This window comes from Dendrobates tinctorius, unplaced genomic scaffold (genome assembly GCF_039654945.1).
Source record: "Dendrobates tinctorius isolate UK_male_01 unplaced genomic scaffold, ASM3965494v1 ptg000008l, whole genome shotgun sequence".
NCBI lineage: Eukaryota > Metazoa > Chordata > Amphibia > Anura > Dendrobatidae > Dendrobates > Dendrobates tinctorius.
Genome location: NW_027361676.1, coordinates 75,952,331 through 75,970,000, shown reverse-complemented (window position 1 = coordinate 75,970,000; position 17,670 = coordinate 75,952,331). Strand labels below are relative to the sequence as shown.

Below are 17,670 nucleotides of genomic sequence, written 5' to 3'. Positions count from 1 at the left end.
AAGCCCAGGGAGGAAAGACTGTGCCAACACTGTGACCTGGAGGCCCTGGAGGATGAGACCCACTTCCTGCTATACTGCCCCAAATACTCAGCAGGGAGGGACACTCACTTCAGGAGACTCTCACATCTCTCCCCGGATTTCATCACCATGAAGGAGGAAGAGAAAACATATCCTGCTGTGGGACGAAGAGAGAGCAGTGGAGATAGCAGTGCAATATGTGAGTAAATTTCGTAGACTGCAAGAAAGAGAACTATGATATGCCATGGACTTCTATGGCCCCCACCCTGGATCTGCCCCATGCCCCCCATCCACCTTCCTTATGCCATGGACTTCTGTAGCCCAATCCTGGATCCACCATCCACCTTTTCTACAGCCCCTACCAAACATTCCTACAGTCCCTATCCCTATTCCCTTTTGTACACTTGCTTTGGCAAAACAAATGTGTATTTAGTCCTGCCAATAAAGCTTCTTTGAATTTGAATATATATTTACATATATCTTCGAAATATATTACATATATTTATTCTATATAAATAATATATTATATTATTTATTATTATATTATATATATTCTTTATATATATATGTTTCTATGTGTGTATATATATATATATATATATATATATATTTTAGATATATATAATATATATTATATATATTAAAAAAGAAAAAAAATCCTCAGATGGCAACGTTTCAACGGTGACCCGTCTTTGTCTGAGGATCAGTAAAGTATCCACCTTTTTCACATTTAATTTGAGTGCTGCCTATTTTTTTTCCTTTTGTCATTTTGGCTGTTTGGACACTGCTGAATAGGTTTTGCACCTGCTGTATCATTTTGGTAGTGCTGTCCTTTTTTCTTCTTTAATTATATATATTACATATATTATATATAATGTGTGTATATATATATTATTTATTTGATATATTATATATATGTGTGTCACTGACATATGAATGTATTCTATGAGTATATATCTAGTGTTTTGTGAGCAGTCAGTGTTATTTTACTAAAACCGACAAATGAATTATCACCTATTCTGCTATGTATCTCACTATTATATATAAATATATATATATTTATATATGTATGTGTGTCTCACTGATATATATATATATATATATATATATATGTATATATTCACCTATTCTATGTGTATACATGTAGTATATCTTTTGTATTAGAACATGTCAGTGTGATTTTATTATATAGCCACATATGAATTACCGGCTTGTCCATCCGTCCGTCCGTCTGTCTGTTTCTGTGTCTGTCAGTCTGTCTGTCTATCTATCTATCTATCTATCTATCTATCATAAATACATATATATGTGTGTGTGTCACTGACATGTATATATCTGTATTCTATCTGTTCTATTCTAACACGTCAGTGTGATTATACAGTAGCCGGAGATGAATTGCCGGCTTTTTTCAAAGGACACCGGTGCGTATAAATCGGACAGCACTCGCATGGTGTGAGTGCTGTCAGATTTTTTATCACACCAATTCACTTGCATTGGCGATTTTCACCTGAAAATCACAGCAAATCGCAACATGCTGCGATTTTTTTCTCATTCTGATTTTGGCTGAGAAAAAAAAATCGCAAATGAAATGTCACCCATTGATTAATATTGGTCAGAGTGCAATCTGATTTTTAATCGGATTACACTCATCCGATTTTCGCACCAGTGAGTATGAGCCTTAACATGCGTATGCAATCCATATGCAATGCGATTTTAACATGAGCTTTTACATACAGCAGTTCTCTCTATGTAAATGCTCATGTTAAAATCGCATTGTATAACACAGCTGTAAACATTGTTTTTAAACCAAATAATCTTCAAAACATATATATATATATATATATATATATATATATATATATATATATAAATCAAGAAAAAAGGGCAGCACTACCAAAATAATACAGCAGGTGCAAAACCACCTATTCAGCAGTGTCCAAACAGCCAAAATGACAAAAGGAAAAAAAATAGGCAGCACTCAAATTAAATGTGAAAAAAAGTGGATACTTTAGTCAGGGGGGCCAATAACCATAGTCCCTTTCTAGGCTATTATTATCTTCCCTCAGTCACTGGCTTTCCTTCTCTGGAACAGAAAATTGCACAGGAGCCCACACCATTTTTTCCGTGAAAACATTCTTTTACTAAATACATACAGGTCCCAAATTTTACACACACATAGTACTAACAGTACTAGTCACTGACATCTATAAATCTAACTGTTCTGCATGGGTTTTCTGTATGTAAACCATGTCTCCTATCCTGTCGGCTCCTGCATTGATTTTACAGAAGCCGACAAATGAATTACCGGCTTTTCTTCTATCTTTCTGTGCAATATAAATGCATATATATATATATACAGCGGGGAAAAAAAGTATTTAGTCAGTCAGCAATAGTGCAAGTTCCACCACTTAAAAAGATGAGAGGCGTCTGTAATTTACATCATAGGTAGACCTCAACTATGGGAGACAAACTGAGAAAAAAAAATCCAGAAAATCACATTGTCTGTTTTTTTTTCATTTTATTTGCATATTATGGTGGAAAATAAGTATTTGGTCAGAAACAAGCAATCAAGATTTCTGGCTCTCACAGACCTGTAACTTCTTCTTTAAGAGTCTCCTCTTTCCTCCACTCTTTACCTGTAGTAATGGCACCTGTTTAAACTTGTTATCAGTATAAAAAGACACCTGTGCACACCCTCAAACAGTCTGACTCCAAACTCCACTATGGTGAAGACCAAAGAGCTGTCAAAGGACACCAGAAACAAAATTGTAGCCCTGCACCAAGCTGGGAAGACTGAATCTGCAATAGCCAACCAGCTTGGAGTGAAGAAATCAACTGTGGGAGCAATAATTAGAAAATGGAAGACATACAAGACCACTGATAATCTCCCTCGATCTGGTGCTCCACGCAAAATCCCACCCCGTGGGGTCAGAATGATCACAAGAACGGTGAGCAAAAATCCCAGAACCACGCGGGGGGACCTAGTGAATGAACTGCAGAGAGCTGGGACCAATGTAACAAGGCCTACCATAAGTAACACACTACGCCACCATGGACTCAGATCCTGCAGTGCCAGACGTGTCCCACTGCTTAAGCCTGTACATGTCCGGGCCCGTCTGAAGTTTGCTAGAGAGCATTTGGATGATCCAGAGGAGTTTTGGGAGAATGTCCTATGGTCTGATGAAACCAAACTGGAACTGTTTGGTAGAAACACAACTTGTCGTGTTGGGAGGAAAAAGAATACTGAGTTGCATCCATCAAACACCATACCTACTGTAAAGCATGGTGGTGGAAACATCATGCTTTGGGGCTGTTTCTCTGCAAAGGGGCCAGGACGACTGATCCGGGTACATGAAAGAATGAATGGGGCCATGTATCGTGAGATTTTGAGTGCAAACCTCCTTCCATCAGCAAGGGCATTGAAGATGAAACGTGGCTGGGTCTTTCAACATGACAATGATCCAAAGCACACCGCCAGGGCAACGAAGGAGTGGCTTCGTAAGAAGCATTTCAAGGTCCTGGAGTGGCCTAGCCAGTCTCCAGATCTCAACCCTATAGAAAACCTTTGAAGGGAGTTGAAAGTCCGTGTTGCCAAGCGAAAAGCCAAAAACATCACTGCTCTAGAGGAGATCTGCATGGAGGAATGGGCCAACATACCAACAACAGTGTGTGGCAACCTTGTGAAGACTTACAGAAAACGTTTGACCTCTGTCATTGCCAACAAAGGATATATCACAAAGTATTGAGATGAAATTTTGTTTCTGACCAAATACTTATTTTCCACCATAATATGCAAATAAAATGAAAAAAAAACAGACAATGTGATTTTCTGGATTTTTTTTTCTCAGTTTGTCTCCCATAGTTGAGGTCTACCTATGATGTAAATTACAGACGCCTCTCATCTTTTTAAGTGGTGGAACTTGCACTATTGCTGACTGACTAAATACTTTTTTTCCCCACTGTGTATATATATATATATATATATATATATATATATATATATATATATATATATATATATAATATGTGTCTGTCACTGACACACATTCTGTATATATATACATTCTATCTTTTCTATTCTTAACATGTCAGTGTGATTTTACTGTACGCCAGACATGATTTGCCGGCTTTTCAAAGGACACCGGTGCGTAAAAATCGGACAGCACTTGCATGGTGCGAGTGCTGTGCGATTTTTTTTTTCTCATACCCATTGACTTGCATTGGCGAGTCTTGTCCGAGATATGCAGCAAATCGCAGCATGCAGTGATTTTTTTTCTCATTCCGATTTCGGCTGAGAAAAAAAATCGCAAATGAGTTTTCACCCATTGAATAACATTGGTCTGAGTACAATCCGATTTTTAATTGGATTGCACACGTCCGTATTTCTCGCAAGTGAGTATGAGCCCTAAGTGCAATATGGCGTGCAGAGCTGTGATCACTAATTTACAATTACAGTTTTGAGTCTGATTATTCAGTTACTATTGACCAACCAACTGGAGTTAAAAGGGTAAAAAAAACAGTGGTGGCACCGCGATCACCTCATCCTTTTTGCTGTTTATGATGTCTCAGACAGGCAGCAACAATTACCACTTGCCACCACCATATCAAGAGAACCTTTAACAGGCCCGCAGTTGCCATGAAAACAAACTGGTGCCAGGCGATTGTATTGCTGTATTTAAATTAACAGTGGCATCTAAATTTTTAACGACAGTAATTGGAGCTTAGCTTGAGCCACTTCTGATAGAAAGAGATGCTGCCTATGTAAGTTAGCTGGCACAAAGTAAGTGGGGAGGTAGCTCAGCTCTTGACTTCCTTCCGCACTTTGTGACCTCAGCGCTGATGTACAAGTATATTATTTTTCTCTACAGGGTTAAGCTGGCAGATTTGCTGTAAGGGTTGTAGATTTATCCCTGCATGTAGCATGAAATCTGTTTATTTTACATTTCAGGCATTTGTCTCCAAGTGCCATTCTGGATTCTACAAGTCATTTGGCAATTGCCATCACTGAGCACCATTGCCTCTTCATACTTTTAAATTTTGGGAACCCAGAGTTCTTATCTTCACTGATATTCAATTGATGACAATGATATTAAATCCTAGACAAATGCTCTCAACCTTTTCCCTGACAGATGATGTGCGGGAAGAGAAGGATGCAGCTCATTGAATTTCAACACCTGATTAAATTTTTTTCTAGGAAACAATCCACTGGCAGAGGAGTATGGCAGCTTCTCTCTCACGGACAACACTAGAATGGTAGGTGTATGAGGAAGTCAGGAAAGATAGCTGTTGGTTGAATGTACATTCAGCCAACAGCTATCTAATTTGTATGGGTTTCTTTGTATTCAAAGCAGGCATCCTCTAGTGGTTGATTGATACACAGTGATAATCAATAAAATAAAGAAGGTTTTATCTCCTTAATCCCGGAGGTATTTTTGTTTTTGCATTTTCGTTTTTCACTCCCCTTCTTCCCAGTGCCACAACTTTTTTATTTTGCCATCAAGATGGCCATGTGAGGGCTTGTTTTCTGCAGAACAAGTTGTACTTTTGAACAACACCATTGGTTTTACCATGTCGTGTACTAGAAAACAGGAAAAAAATTCCAGGTACGGTGAAACTGCAAAAAAGTGTAATCCCAAACTTGTTTTTTGTTTGGCTTTTTTACTAGGTTCACTAAATGCTAAAACTGACATTCCATTATGATTCTCCAGGTCATTACGAGTTTATAGACACCAAGCATGTCTAGGTTCTTTTTAATCTAAGTGGTGAAAAAAAATTCCAAACTTTGTTAAAAAAAAAATTGTGCCATTTTCCGATATCTGCAGCGTCTCAATTTTTCATGATCTCGGGCTGGGTGATGGCTTATTTTTTGCGTGCCAAACTGAAATTTTTAATGATACCATTTTAGTGCAGATACCATCTTTTGATTGCCCATTATTGCATCTTAATGTAATGTTGCAGCGACCAAAAAGACTTAATTCTGACGTTTTGACTATCTTTCTCACTACGCCATTTAACAATCAGGCTAATCCTTTTTTATTGATAGATCGGGTGATTCTGAACTCAGGGATACCAAATATGTGTATCTTTAATTTTTTTTAATTGTTTTATTTTGAATGAGGCGAAAGGGGGGTGGTTTGAACTTTTATATTTTTTTATTTCTTTTACATTTTTTAAACTTTTTTTTTACTTTTGGCATGCTTCAATAGTCTCCATGGGAGACTAGAAGCTGCCATAGCCCGATCGGCTCAGCTACATATAGGCGATGATGACATCGCCTATATGTAGCTGAATTACTCACTTGCTATGAGCGTCATCCACTGGGCAGCGCACACAGCAAGCCAGCAGTGACAACCATGGAAGTCTCCAGTTGTCATGCCAACCCATCGTTGACCCGCGATCACATCACGGAGGTCACCAGTGGGCGGATTTCCAGCGCGATTGCCGGAAGCGCATGTTAAATGCTGCTGTCAGCATTTGACGGTGGTATTTAATGGGTAAACAGCCACCCTTGGCTGTTTTGGGTACTTGTCAGCTGTTCAAAACAACTGACATGTGCTGGGAAAGATGTGGGTTCACAGCCGGAGGAGGAGTCTCACATCGGTGTACTATTATGCCCGATGTCAGAAAGGGGTTAATATTGAATACATGATTTAGGAGAAAATTATTTATGGGTTATTAGATATTTTATTTCCTGCATTCTTTCACAAGCTGCGTATGTCCATTAGACCCTTCATTTTGCAAATATTTTTGCACAGGCTTATACTTTAAAAAAAATGTTTTATGTACAGTACATCACACATAGGTTTGGATGTCTTGGAAGAACATCTGTCTAAGGAGGTATCTGTTATATACAGTTGTGGCCAAAAGTATTGACACCCCTGCAATTTTGTCAGATAATACTCAGTTTCTTCCTGAAAATTATTGCAAACACAAATTCTTTGTTATTATTGTCCTAAAGCCAAATTGGATATAATTCCACACCAAACATAAAAAAGAGGGTGGACAAAAGTATTGGCACTGTTCGAAAAATCATGTGATGCTTCTCTAATTTGTGTAATTAACAGCACCTGTAACTTACCTGTGGCACCTAACAGGTGTTGGCAATAACTAAATTACACTTGCAGCCAGTTGACATGGATTAAAGTTGACTCAACCTCTGTCCTGTGTCCTTGTGTGTACCACATTGAGCATGGAGAAAAGAAAGAAGACCAAAGAACTGTCTGAGGACTTGAGAAACCAAATTGTGAGGAAGCATGAGCAATCTCAAGGCTACAAGTCCATCTCCAAAGACCTGAATGTTCCTGTGTCTACCGTGTGCAGTGTCATCAAGAAGTTTAAAGCCCATGGCACTGTGGCTAACTTCCCTAGATGTGGACGGAAAAGAAAAATTGACAAGAGATTTCAACGCAAGATTGTGTGGATGTTGGATAAAGAACCTCGATTAACATCCAAACAAGTTCAAGCTGCCCTGCAGTCCAAGGGTACATCAGTGTCAACCCGTACTATCTGTCGGCGTCTGAATGAAAAGGGAATGTATGGTAGGAGACCCAGGAAGACCCCACTTCTTACCCCGAGACATAAAAAAGCCAGGCTGGAGTTTGCCAAAACTTACCTGAAAAAGCCTAAAACATTTTGGAAGAGTGTTCTCTGGTCAGATGAGACAAAAGTAGAGCTTTTTTTGCAAATGCATCAACATAGAGTTTACAGGAGAAAAAAAGAGGCATTCAAAGAAAAAAACACGGTCCCTACAGTTAAACATAGCGGAGGTTCCCTGATGTTTTGGGGTTGCTTTGCTGCCTCTGGCACTGGACTGCTTGACCGTGTGCATGGCATTATGAAGTCTGAAGACTACCAACAAATTTTGCAGCATAGGGTAGGGCCCAGTGTGAGAAATCTGCGTCTCCCTCAGAGGTCATGGGTCTTCCAGCAGGACAATGACCCAAAACACACTTCAAAAAGCACTAGAAAATGGCTTGAGAGAAAGCACTGGAAACTTCTAAGGTGGCCAGCAATGAGTCCAGACCTGAATCCCATAGAACACCTGTGGAGAGATCTAAAAATGGTAGTTTGGAGAAGGCACCCTTCTAATATCAGGGACCTGGAGCCATTTTGCCAAAGAAGAATGGTCTAAAATTCCAGCAGAGCATTGTAAGAAACTCATTGATGGTTACCGGAAGCGGTTGGTCGCAGTTATTTTGGCTAAAGGTTGTGCAACCAAGTATTAGGCTGAGGGTGCTAATACTTTTGTCTGGCCCATTTTTGGAGTTTTGTGTGAAATGATCAATGTTTTGCTTTTTGCTTCATTCTCTTTTGTGTTTTTTCATTTAAGACAAATTAAATGAAGATAATAATACCAAAGAATTTGTGATTGCAATCATTTTCAGGAAGAAACTGAGTATTATCTGACAAAATTGCAGGGGTGTCAATACTTTTGGCCACAACTATAGGTGCATATATCCTCTTTTTATAGTTAACAACTGTCCTTCAAGCCATTGCGGCACCAGCAGGTACGCAGGATGCAGCGTCAAGTCACGAGACATCTACGGTGCTTTTAACGATACGTTTAGGGGACTTGAGGGGTCTTCCCTCAGTCACGGCCTGATCACCGAAACAAGGGTAACACAGGTTGCCAACGCAGGGGCTCTTTTAAACAAGCTAACATGGTAGCGTGGAACACGACTACTCCCGGCAATGGCCGGTCACTATAGGGCCGTGGTGTGGCCGACTACTGGTCATTAAGTCTAGAGTCTACTTAGCTGTCCCGATGTCCCTCGCCATTCTAGCTGCTGGCCTTTTGATGGAAGAGTTGCTGGGCCCAGTTGATGAGGCGCTTTTGCAGTCTTCGCGCTCGCTGGCACGCTGAGGCCGTTGGAACCCCATGGGCCCCGGTGGAGTCCGGGGATGAGTAGGCTGCAGCCCCCGGAGCCTGGCAGGCAGCAGGGGTGTACGGTGACAAGTGACGGGCCACCTGCACAGCTAACGGCTGCGACGGGGAGCCCGCGATCAGGAGCGGCCCAGCCCCTGATGCAGACCGGAGGGGGACAGTGGTGGCCGCCGACGGCTCGGTGCTGGTCGCGGCCACTAGTGTGCGCCGGGTGGCCGCAGGTGACAGGACACGGGCTGCGGATCCGAGCTCAGGGGAAGCAGCCGCGGGTGACCACGTGCAGGCCGCAGCCGTGGGCAGAGGGGAGATAACAGCGGCCGCGAGCTGTGCTGGGGCCGCAGTGGCCACAGGCTGGGGAGAGGCAGCAAGTCTGGGATGATTCACTGGATACCGTCCCCCTGGAGTCCTCAGTCGGAGTCCTCCCTGGCGCTGGTGAGTCACTCTGGTAGGCAGTCACTCCCACACTCTCCTGTTCTCTCTGTCCGGGTCTGCTTACTCATCGTCTAGGGAATTCCCCGCCCCTTTATACTGGTCCCTCCCCTAGCCCTCCTGTCTGTCACAATGGTGCGTTTGTGGTTCAATAAAGTATTTCCACACTGTTTTAACCTCAACCTGTGTTGTCTGAGTCGTATTACGCCCACAGTAAAAGGAGAGAGGGTGTTTGGAGGGATAACCGTGGTCCATGAGGTTTCACCTAGTGAACTAGGGCACCTGCTGACCCCCGTGTCTTCAGAGGGACTACTTACTAAAGATAAATAGAAGAGAAGTGCAAAGTATAGCAAAGAAACTTCAAGGTGAAAATTCTTAGCTCAAAGCTCATAGACTGTCTCCAAACATCATTACAATGTCCAAACACAATAATAATAATAATAAATTTTATTTCTATAGCGCCGACATATTCCACAGCACTTTACATTTCACAGGGGATTTGTACAGACAATAGACATTACAGCATAACAATAATCACATAGATTATAACAAATAACAAGAGGAATGAGGGCCCTGCTCGCAAGCTTACAATCTATGAGGAAAAAGGGGGGACACGTGGGTGGTAACAATTGCCCTGATTGTTTGGACCAGCCATAATGTTAAGTGTGTAACAGTACAGACACAGAGGGCTAATGGATGCATAAAGCATGTGGGAACATGATGCAGGGAACCTGGTTATGGTAAAACTTTTGACTGTGCCATCCAGGGATAGATTAGGTTAATGTGTTGAGGCGGTAGGCCAGTCTGAATAAATGCGTTTTCAGGGCACGCTTAAACTTGTGGAGTTTGGGGACTAATCGTATTGACCTGGGAAGTGCATTCCAAAGAATTGGCGCAGCACGTGTAAAGTCTTGGAGACGGGAGTGGGAGGTTCTGATTATTGAGGATGCTAACCTCAGGTCATCAGCAGAATGGAGTGATAAGTATAGCGTGGCACTACCGTAGGGTGCACAAGTAGGTTACCTAGACCCAAATGAATAACAAATAGTAACTTGGCACTCAACTTGAATGATCCTTTTTGAAAGAAAATTTTATTATGTGCAGTCTCAGAAACGTTTCGGCCCACAACAGGCCTTCATCGGTCTGCCGACTGATGTCACAGTGTGGTGACTAAATGCAAGTCCAAAATTTCGTATATATTGATTCCTGCTATCAAGGTTGGTGCAGGTGTGCACTGTGCACTCACTTGATACTGTTTGCGTATGGGCTGGTAAACTAGCCAGACTTAATATATATTGATTTTGGTGCGGTATCTAACTCCTTGGATTCAAATTAGGATGATGCACATTGTGAGATGCTTGGCCTTGTGGAGGTCGGTTGGGGTATGTAGATCAAAACGCGGTATCCACTGCTTGTATGACAGGCTGCACAGGGCAGCACATGTTAAGGAGCTGAAACTCCTAAACCCTTCATCCAATTTTAATGTGGATATCCTCAAATGAAAGCTGAAAGTCTGAACTTCAACTGCATCTGAATTGTTTTGTTTAAAATAAATTGTGGTAATGTCTAGAACCAAAATTAGAAAAATGTTGTCTCTGTCCAAATATATATGGACCTAACTGTATGCAGAGTGCACACTCAGGTTTTTGGAACAATATTCCCATGGACATAGTTGCAGAGTAGAAAAATTGCTTTTTACGTTTTAGGTCCACATAGCATACAGACAGAGCAGCAGAGTATAATTATTTTTTAAAAACACTATTCATACAGAGACGGCTGCAAAGTATCATTACTATTTAGGCCCACAACTTGTACAGACACAGAGGCAGAGTTTAATTGTTTTTTAGGCAAACTACTCGTACAGACACAGCTGCAGAGCACAGAGAGGCTTTTGGCACAAAACTCCTATAGACTGGGGTACAAAGTATACACACAGGGTTTTTGGCACAGTACTCTTACGGACAGAGGTTCAGAGTACACACAAAGGTTTTTAGGCACACTACTACCACAGATGCAAATTGGACTTAGAGTTTTTTTGGCAAAGTACTGCCATAGGCAAAGGTGCAGAGTATACTCTCACAGGCAGGCTTGCAGAGTACACACAGAGACTTAAAGGCAGTTAATTTTTTATTCATGGATACAAATAATACAAACATAGCATCTAAACTTTTTTTTAGGCACATCCACAAATTGTACAGACACAGAGGAAGAGTATAATTATGGATTTAGTCACGTTCGCAACTTGTGCAGGCACAGCAGCAGAATTCAATCTTTTGGCACGGCCACAACTCGTACAGACACAGCAGCAGAGTGTAATTATTTTTTAGCCACAGCCACAACTCATACAGACACAGTGGTAAAGTATAATTATTCTGCAGTCCCAGTTACAACTTGTATAGACACTGCAGTAGATTACTAACACAGTCTGTCCACTGTATGGGAGAAATTAGCCATCAAAATATCAGATATATACACAATCCCCAGAGAATCCATCCTAGGAAAAATAAGGCATATTTGCTAACTTTAAAAATTTAAAGTTTTAATGAAATATATATTAAAAGTCAGATTTACATTTCAAGCAAGGAAACAATAATAGACTTTCAAAATTCCCATAGATCATAGAATGATAATCAATCTCAGAACTCTATACAACTGTGAAAACTACAACACCCTTTGAGCTACTTCAAGCAAAAAGGATCCACTAGTTTAAAAAAAAAAAAAATCAGTGCATTTTATTAAATCAAGATTAAAATACAATTATATGACAGAGCAAATCACTATGCAGGCAAAAAAGTACGGGGATCAAATAAATCAATATTCACTATAAAGCCATAATATCTATACAACCTATTGACAGGCACAAGAAAAAAGTGACATGTTCAACACTTATACTATGTATTGATATACCACACCAGTTAGTAATCATTAATAAGAACCCAAGGCTGGGTTTTCAATTCATCCAATTTGGCTAGTCACACCATAAAACTGATAAAGTGCTTGCTAGTGCATAGTTTGTGTCAAATATTGCCCAGAATAGATAGTGGCCGAAACTTACATTAGGATATGTGTACAAATCCCCTTGGCCTGCCACCTCAACGTGCGTTTCTCTGCTTCTTCCTCAGGAGGCGTGGCCTGAACTAGCTCCCGTGTCAGTATATGAAGGACTCAGCATCCAATGAAAATCGGTGTAGGTAATTGAATGCCAGGTCATATCACGGCGCATGCGCGAACTTCAGCCCGTGATCAAACAAGGCATTTTCTTCTGTGCTCCTGGAACACACTCGTCTTGGTGCAGCTTAGCAACCAGGGACACCTGCGACTCCTGTTGAATGCATCGGGAAAGCCGTGACATAGCGGGTTCCGGACATGCGCACTAGACCACATATGTTGTAACAATGCTAAACCCCAAATACCAAATATCCTGAACTTCATAGGGAATCTCATACAAAAATGGATTATAATCAAAAAGGATACATATTCACTCCTATATTAAAGAACCATAATAGTATAAAAGGTGAAAATAACGAGGACAGTAGTCTCATTATGGTGTATTAAATATATATCATATATATAAAAAGTGCTCATATATTATGAAAATCTTTGTAATATACATAAAAATAAAACTAGGAAAAAATATATAAAAAATAAATAAAATAAAAATCTAAAAAAGTGATACTATCATATATTGTGAAGGTGACATAACCGTGCCAATGATGATATCAATTTCTTAATTATATCAATATTAAATGCATCAATATAAATCATATAGAATATAACATATATAAATTATATATAGACTAGAATCCATCATGTTGTATATAAAAAACACATAATTTATAATAACATATTACACATTAATTATGCAAAAAGACATCCAATATTCATATTGAATATTCATATTTAGGCTTAACAAAGACTGGTCACCGTTGAAACGTTGCCACCTGAGGATCAGAAAAGTATCCACTGTTTTCACATTTAATTTGAGTGCTGCCTATTTTTTTGCTTTTGTTAATTTGGCTGTTTGGACACTGCTGAATAGGTTTTGCACCTACTATATTATTTTGGTAGTGCTGCCCTTTTTTCTTGATTTAAATTATATATAGACTAGAATCCATCATGTATGTATATAAAAAACACGTAATTTATAATAACACATTACACATTAATTATGCAAAAAGACATCATTATTCATATTGCACCAAATATTCAAAGAACACTTAAGTCCTCAAATTAGAAAAAAGCCTCCATTATTCTTCTTTAATGAACCAAGACTTCATGGGATAACTGTCAAAGGCATCATCAGTGTATCTCTATAATGGTGGCTCAGCCAAAATTCTATAAAATAAAATAAAATATGAATATTTGCATAAAAGAAAACAAGGAAAAAAAGAATTAATGTTTAAAAGACACCAAAACTAAAAAAGGATAAAAAAAATACCCACAACTCATAGAAAGGACCCAAAACCCTGACTTTCATTAAGGCCATCTGGTACCATAGTATTAAGCCTGTAAAGCCATCGGCTCTCTATTTGTGATAACCTCTTAAATAAATTCCCACCCCTCATGCCCAATGATACCTGGTCAATAGCCATTATCCAGAGACCACTTGTTTCAGAATTATGGAATCTTTTGAAATGTCTAGGAAGGGTCTTCAACTGCTCTTCTTCCTCCACTTCCTTAGACCTCTCAATATTTCGGACATGCTCTCTTATTCTAATCCGTACTTCTCTCGTGGTCATTCCAATATAGCTTTTGTTACAGGGGCATTTAGCTAAATATATTACCCCTTTTGAAGAGCATGTTAGACACTTTCTGATAGAATAAGTCCAAGTTCCATCAATATTATGAAATTCCTTCCCTTTGATGGTATTAGCGCAGGCCTTACATTTCCTGCAAGGGAAAAACCCTGAACCTCACCTAGAAAGCCACCTTGTTCTTTCTTGGAAGAAAAATGACTACGAACAAGTAGATCTGAAAAATTTGCTTGATCTTTTTGCTGTTAGATATCGTCTATTTGAAAGGGTTTTGCTGAGAATAGGATCGGCCAGGAGAACATTCCAATGACTATGAACAACAGCTGATAGCTGTTTCCATTGTTCATTAAATGGTGTGATTAACTTTACAATTTTAGGATCCATAGTTTTGATATTTTTCTTTTTATACAAAAGCTGATCCCTAGAGACATTTTGGGTTCTTTTATAGGCATATCTTATTTGCCTATGCCCATATGCCCTCTCACGGAATCTAGAATATAAATCCTTAGCTTGATTTTGAAATGTCTGTTCCGTGGAGCAAATCCTCTTTGCCCTTAAATATTGACTTACAGGTATTGAGCGAATGTTTGACTCCAAATGAGATGACTGGGCATGTAATATGGAATTGGTTGCCGTGGATTTATGATATATATCTGTAAGGATATTACCATCACCCTGTACAGAAATGTCAACATCCAAGAAATTAACCTTCCTCCCATAAGTGTACGTCAGATGAATATTCAAATGATTATCATTTAATGCTGACATGAATCTCTGGAGTTCCTCAATGGAGCCGTCCCACTCAAACATCACATCATCAATGTATCTAATCCAGTCATGGACTTTCTCTATGCCGGCAATGGGGGAGCTCTGGAAAATTTCCCTCTCCCAAAAACAAATTGGCATAGGAGGGGGCACAGGCTGCCCCCATTGCCGTATCCTGTAACTGGAGGTACACTTGATGATCGAAGGTATAAAGAACGGTATAAAGACATCCATGCTTAGAAAAATTATAAAGTGCAAGTGCTTATAAATATTAAGGTGAATTTCAAATAGACATGGATTTGTTTTCCTCTGGGTAGGAAGATCTTACTCATAGGTCAATAGTCATGGTCCAAACCAAAAGCATACCTCTTCCTTGCCAACAGCTACCCTGATGCCTTTACCCTTATTAGTAATTTCATTGGTGGCCCATCTGATAAAGAGTTCAGTATGAACTCGTCCCTCTCACCCACAAAGCACTCCACATTTCAAAACCACCCTACATGTCCTCTCTCGTTTCAGTCTACCACCCTACCTGTACCTTCCATTCTGCTAATGACCTAAGACAAACATCCTTAACATTCCAAACCTCACATTCTGATGGGATGCATTACCTTTGACACTTCGATTAATCTCCAATAACCACAGTTTTACTTGTGCCCTAAAAACACATTTCTTTACACTGGCCTATCACCTCAGCATACTACAGTAATTTAACTGTCATTGTTTTGCCCATATAAAATTTTATTCAAAACCAGTATGTCATCTGTTCACACACCCTACATGAACTTAATAGACCTCTGTGTCCATACAAATACTGATTAGTGACCAGTTAATTCAGCATTACGTGAACACCCTATTTATTATATTGGTGGCTGGACCATACAATACAAACACTTATTACCATCCAACTTTCACGTCTCTTATCATAACATAAAATTAATTAAGACAATCAGTAAATGCTGAGATGAAAGAAATATCAAAACACCAGAATTACAATTTTTTGGCTATCACAACGGTGTCAAAAATGCCGGAAGAAGTGATAAAAATGTCATACTTACCACAAACTGGTATACATAAAAGCATCAGCTCGCCACATAAAGAATAAGCACTTCATACTGCTCCATCGACCAAAAGATAAAAATTTTTCTGCACTGACTTGAACAATCATATCAGTAAATCATTTTTATCGCATTAAAATGAAACCCAAAAAACAATTGAGAAATTGCATTTTTCTTCAATTTAGTTATTCTTAGGAGAACACTTGCCATTTCCTTGCTGTACTTTAAAAGTCCTCCTCCTCCCACAAAAATTCAAGCTCTCATACTGTATATTAATGGAAAGGTAAAAAGGTTATGGCTATTTTAAGGAAAGGAAAAAGAAAAGGCACAAAAATGGAAAATTGCCATAATTCCCATACAAACCTTTCAAGATTGACTTGGAAAAGTTTTCATAGATAAGAGACAGCACTTACCGTATAAGTCGAAGGCTTATTTATCACTTTTTTTGTGTCTATCCTTCTCTTAAAACATCTTTTTTTCTGGTCTCAAAGATATTCTGTGAATTTCCGCAGTGCCTTTAAAATCTGTTTGAGCAGGTGCAACTCCAACTTAGAAGTTTCTAGAATTCAGTCGATTGTTAAAGTAAGAAATGCATAGATTTTATATTTCCAACTATGTCCAAAAGTTCTGGAGTGTTCATTTGTTTATACTCTTCATGAATATAGGTGTTCTGTGGATAAATTTAGGTGTTTTTGACATGATAACAAATAGCAAAATACATATCTGTAAAATGAGTAAAATATATTTGTAGTGTCCCCTCAGCTTAGTCACATACCCAAAAGTTTCATTGCTCTAAACAGTTTTTCGTGTAAATCTACCACACCCCATGAGATTTGGTATGCCTAAAAACATTAACCCCTTACTTTAATATTCTCAAAAGCATATTGATCACACCATGTCTTTATGAAAATGGGATGTATAGTCCAAACTCTATACCAGTATGCCTTGTTCACCAACTGTTACAGTACACACATCTCGTTATGCAGGAATACTACAAAACCAGATTTGTCCACCAAACAAGCAGTAAAATGTGATTAATTATCCAAGTGAAAACATGTTTACTGCTCCAGGTCAAAATTGGCTTGTTTTTCACCACTACCATTTGGCATTGTACATGCAAACTTATTTAATGAAGCTCCTGACACACAGTTCTTGTGCTGATGCAATTTCCACGGTCAGTATAAGAAGTGATGTGACCGGTGATTTTTACAAGGTCATATTTAGACCTTCTCATGTAATAAGGTACTGCTTATAAGGTGTCCATCTACTGAGAAAATTCCATTTGGTGGTAAAATACACAATATAATATTTCTTAGTTACCAAATCACTGTATTTTATCTCAAAACTATTATTTGGGGATTGAAAGGCACTGAAAGCATGGCTTTAAATCCATATGTTTGAATTTTATTGAGCTAATGAAAATCACAAAGCCACAGTTGACTCAAACACAAGTGATTTTCAGATCTTGGCTCTTCTTGCATTTCAATGGGTTATTGATATTTTTATATTTCCCATAGGTTTCCTGTAGGATTTACCCATTGTTCTAAATGCGAGACTAAGAAGCAAAACTGCACTGAATGTCTTTAATCATCTTTATCATCTATTTAAAAGAAAGACTTATTCATTCAATATGTCAAGGATTTAAACTTTTTCCAAGGACACATTACTTAAACTTTCACCATGTTTCTATGCTTTGATTGCCGTGATATTGGCTATGCAGTGTTTCAGTGAAAAGAAAATAAACTTTATGATAAATATTTTT

The 17,670-nt window shown here is 39.0% G+C and overlaps 1 protein-coding gene across 6 annotated transcripts in view; it reads left to right on the top strand.

Moving 5' to 3' along the window:
* MTNR1A (melatonin receptor 1A) overlaps positions 1-17,670 on the top strand; it is a 250,069-nt gene that overhangs the window by 79,955 nt on the left and 152,444 nt on the right. For 2 of the 6 annotated variants that reach the window (XR_012232837.1, XR_012232840.1), the window contains exons 2-3: positions 12,454-12,518; positions 17,426-17,667. The exons of 1 other annotated variant lie outside the window; for it this stretch is intronic. The gene's annotated coding sequence lies outside the window, so the exon portion shown is untranslated. Of the gene's footprint in view, positions 1-12,453; positions 12,523-17,425; positions 17,668-17,670 lie in introns of those variants that run through there. 3 more of the 6 variants (XR_012232836.1, XR_012232838.1, XR_012232839.1) reach the window with 2 other exon arrangements.